This window comes from Chiloscyllium punctatum, chromosome 52 (assembly GCF_047496795.1).
Source record: "Chiloscyllium punctatum isolate Juve2018m chromosome 52, sChiPun1.3, whole genome shotgun sequence".
NCBI lineage: Eukaryota > Metazoa > Chordata > Chondrichthyes > Orectolobiformes > Hemiscylliidae > Chiloscyllium > Chiloscyllium punctatum.
This window is the reverse complement of record NC_092790.1, coordinates 21,444,445-21,449,012: the sequence shown is the minus strand read 5'-3', so window position 1 is coordinate 21,449,012 and position 4,568 is coordinate 21,444,445. Positions and strand designations below refer to the sequence as shown.

Here is a 4,568-nt window from a genome sequence, read left to right as displayed (position 1 = left end):
TGTGTCTTCTACAAATATCAAGACATCTCTCTCGCATGCCTCAGGCAGAGTTCAAATCTGAAATTTGGACTAAGGTTCACTTCTTCATTCAAGCTTCGAGTTTCATGGAGATATCATGGTCAGAAACCGCTAAGCATTAACTTGCAGCCTTAACAACTGATGAGAACATATCTTTCAATCATTATCAAACAACGTTTCGCTGTAAATAACGCAGGACATTCCATTAATGAGTTCTGACTGCTTGTTTGACATTCTTCACCACAGTATGACCACATGGTCAGGCAATAAAAGTCTTCAGTGCTTTCATACATTTGTTCCACATTTCTTTCTCTTCAAATGTTAGCTTTGCTTGGGCACGACATGGATCTCCTCAGTATTTTAAATATACCTGTAACTTCTTTGAGTCATTAGTGCAACATAAAGACATTCAGCCGTGAAGTTGAAAATTCGCATTACTTTCTCAGATGACACAAATCTTTGCACTTCTGGCAGTAATATTGCAAAGATGTAATTCGGCCCCTTGTTTCTGTGGTAGAACACAAAATGGATTCTCAAATTCAAGCGAACATTCAAGAATGTTCAGATGAAAATTTATTACTTAATCCCCAATTCTGGGACATAATTCAATAAGAGTCACGAACGATGAATGGAATGTGGATTCACCTCCCTTCTGTGCTGATTGTACATGATGTGAAAATTCCCTCATGGATTTATCACGGTCATAACAAAATATGCCTGCTCTGCAGGACTTGATTGTGTAATCGAGTTACAGTTCTTCTCATTGTCTTTAATGTACAAAATAAATTGTCCTCCATTTTCGTCTTCATACTCCAAGCATATGGGGAACGCGAACAAGATTTCCTGAATGGAATAAACAAGTACGTAGAGACAGACAGGCAGAGTGAGTTGTAGGAACAAACTCTCCTCAAGGAACAAAAAAAGTTCCATGAATTTCTCAACCACTTTTATATCTTTTGTCGTGATCGCTACCTCCAGAGTTGCATGATGTCGAACTGATAGTTGGGAAATTCGAGTTGAAGGACGAGTCGTGAGAATACAGCAGCAGAAACAGGGGTCGATAGGGAAATGTAACTCAAATGCTTCCAGAATTGTCAGTCGGAAGAAGAAATGTCTCTGAAATAATTGAACGAAGGAAAGTGATTTGAGGAAACTTTTCCATTTTACGAGTGATTGTGATAACAGTTATAATAAAGCTTCAAATCAGAGCTGGGAAATATATGATGAAATGAATGTCTCCTCTGCACAGCATTATTCTACGTTTCTTTTTTGAAAGCAAGGTATTGATTTAACATTAACATTATCATGTTTGTCTTCTCTCTTTAGTGTTTTTTGACTCTCAACGCAGCGTTACTCAAGGTTAGTCTCGACCTTTATATCAATTTGATGGTACTTCCGATTGAATGTCGTGTGTTTATGGTATCCAGTTCATAACTCAACTAACTTGGAGATAGTAGGACCTGTAGAAGCTGGAGATCACAGTGGATAAGGACTGGAGCTGGATAATATAGAGCAGGTCAAGCAGTATCCGAGAAGGAGGGGAGTTGATGTTACAGGTTGGAACCTTTCATCAGTAATGGGGAGAGGAAGGGGGCTGCGAAATAAATGGATGGAAGGTGTGGAGCTAGGGGAAGGGTAGGTAGGATGATGATGTATGAATGTCGGTAAAAATAGACTGATTTGCTTTCCTGATTAGTCATTGAATATGCATATTAATATGTTAGTTCATACACAAAAGAATAGTGATAAGTCTGAAAGTAGCACTCAGCAGTCCTCACCATTATAGCAATATTTCATCCTACTTTTGACTATGTTGTTCAGAGTAATGTGGACATTTTTTCCCGACATAATGCAACACCTCACAGTGGGAAGGGAGGATTGGATAGGACAAAGGAAGATGACAGGTAGAGTCAAATTAAGGGGGTGGATTGGACAGGGAGGACTGACTTATGGGGTGGGGAGATTTAAGCTGGTGAATTTTATGCTAAGGGCGTCCTTCTGCCTCGGGATCGTCCAACCATATGGCCTTAACATAGAATACACAACATGCAAACCTCCCCACTCCCATCTCACCTCATCCAAAGCCCAGCCCTAACTTTCCCCACTCCACCCAATTGTTCCTTCCCAACTCACCATTCAACCCTTCCCAATGACCAATCGCAGTCACCTCTGCCTGCATCCATCAATCACCATCCCATCCACCTTTCCCAAGCCGCATCCCCTTCTACTATTCATTTCGCTTGTGCCTTCTCCTTCCCTCGTCCTGATGCAAGGTTTCAACCTGAAACGATGACACCCCTTCCCTTCTGATGGCCTTGGACTTGCTGTGTTTTTCCCTGCTCCACTCTTCAGCCACTTGTAATCTGAACAATCTATGACTTGACTGATACACATTCAACAGTGACAGTGATAGCAATGATGCACTTCTGCATCTGTACAGCTGTCAGAATGATGATTCTGTTGGTTTTTACAGTTTTAAAAAAAATTGAGTTACAATCCAGAAAGTCACCTGAAACACTGGCTTTGAGCCACCTTGGTGTTTTAACCATATATACTAAATTGGTTCTATGGCCCTTAGTGTTCTTACTCTGCTAAGAACAGTCAAAGAAAGAAAGATATGTGATATAAAGAGATTTTTTTTCTGCAAGAATGCTTGTTCTTCCATGAAGATAGCTTTAACGTACTATTTCACATTTTCCCTGTTGTCTTTGACATTCAGAAACATTCAAATTCGTGTTGAATATGTTTAATGACCCAGCATATAATTGTCTGGGGATACGGAACGGATAAGGTTATTAACAGCAAAAGAGAATAAACTCCTCCTCGTTTCAACTCTATTTTTAGCAAGAGGCCCTTCATATTGAAACAGCTCGAGAGACATCTGCTAAAAGGGAAGTTTTTACAACATCCACCATGGCAACTACGACACCCTCTTTCCATGGTTTCAAATATCCTTTGATAGTTCTGATTCTTTCAGCGTCTAATAATGTTAGCACTGATCATTGAAATTTTCCTCGGAAGATAACATGCCCATCATGACTAACCTGAAGATAACATGCTCATCCTGTGAGGTTCCTGCCCGACAAGTTTTCTATCCATCAAAAATGAGACTTACGTTTCACAAAGTGCTCTTGATATGTTGCATAGTTCCACCCAGCCTTGCCTATTTTAATACTTTGTTTCACTTCGATCAAACACAATAGACCGATTTGTTTTCCTGATTAGTCATTGAATATGCATATTAATATGTTTGGTTCATACACAAAAGAATAGTGATATGTCTGAAAGTAGTACTCAGCAGTCCTCACCATTGTAGCAATATTTCATCCTACTTTTGACTATGTTGTTCAGAGTAATGTGGACATTTCTTCCCGACATGATGCAACACCTGACAATTTTCTATCAAAGCAATAAGAGCGATGTTCTGACGGTGTGTACATTGGCCTTGAATAGGAGTTCTTCACCTCAACTGTAATTACTTCCGTCACACCGACATACTGTTCCTTCTTAGAATTCAAGTGTGCTTAGTAGAATATAAGGGCAAGTGACGCTGCTTAATAAGTCGTTGGAATCTGCCCACAATTACTTCACCTTTCAAAATGGTATGTAAATCTTGATCATGTCGGTACAATCTGTTCTGGTACAAGATTCCAGCGCGATCCGGTGTTATATGTAAGTCATGTAATAGCAGCATAATTTATAACAAAGAGACCGGGATTGCATTGTAGTGAATACAGGTGAGGATATACCCTTTCCACGAATAATGATCGAAGTCCTTCAGTCACGTTATAACAAATTTGCATTGAAGAAACGCGCATGACAGCAGAACAACTTACAAGATTTGTACCTGTGTACTGAATACACATAATGGGACTGGATATCTTATGAAATGGGGAGTGAACTTTCAACATTTACCAATGTTTACGTCGTGAGTATTCCTACTCATCACATTTTTAACTGCCTAATTCTTCACTCATAGCTTAGGAATCTATATTCTGCATTGCTCCAGCCAAAGTGAAAGACCACATAATTTCAAACCCTGTTCACCTTGTTAGATACTTCAAATGTTCAAATAAATCATCTTTTATGCTACAAAGTGTCAGGAAGAATTGGTCCAATCTCTTGAATGTTATCGCAAGGGAGAATTGTGTTGCAACAGGAATCAGTCCAAGTCCAACTTACTGCACTTAACCTCAAGAAGAGCTTTCCCTTTCACTAATTGAAATCCCACGCAGCACTACAGTCATTAATGTACAAATGAACCACGTACAGATCAGCAGCAATTGATCAGTTGGGTCATCAGGACACCTCTCAAAATCACTTACGTCATGATTGACATGAGTATTGTACTTTAGCAACTAACTTCTTATCTACACAGAATAAATTATTAATCTGCATCTTTAAAATGTGCAAGACTTTCGTCCCTTCAATACTTGAGAAGCAGAGTTCGAAACCATTATGAACCTTGCCGACAAATTTCTGCTCCATAACTCTGTCCTTTTGTACAAAAAACTCTCTTTTCAAGTATCCTAATTTCTGGACGCGTTCAC

General features: G+C 39.4%; 1 long non-coding RNA gene across 1 annotated transcript in view; it reads left to right on the top strand.

The window, feature by feature from the left end:
- Window positions 1–3,251, top strand: part of LOC140470572 (uncharacterized) — a 10,142-nt gene extending 6,891 nt beyond the window's left edge. Inside the window, exons 3-4 of the long non-coding RNA XR_011956534.1 lie at window positions 1,345–1,377; window positions 2,863–3,251. This is a non-coding gene — a long non-coding RNA (uncharacterized lncRNA). The remainder of the gene's footprint in view (window positions 1–1,344; window positions 1,378–2,862) is intronic.
- The last annotated feature ends 1,317 nt before the right edge of the window (window positions 3,252–4,568 follow it).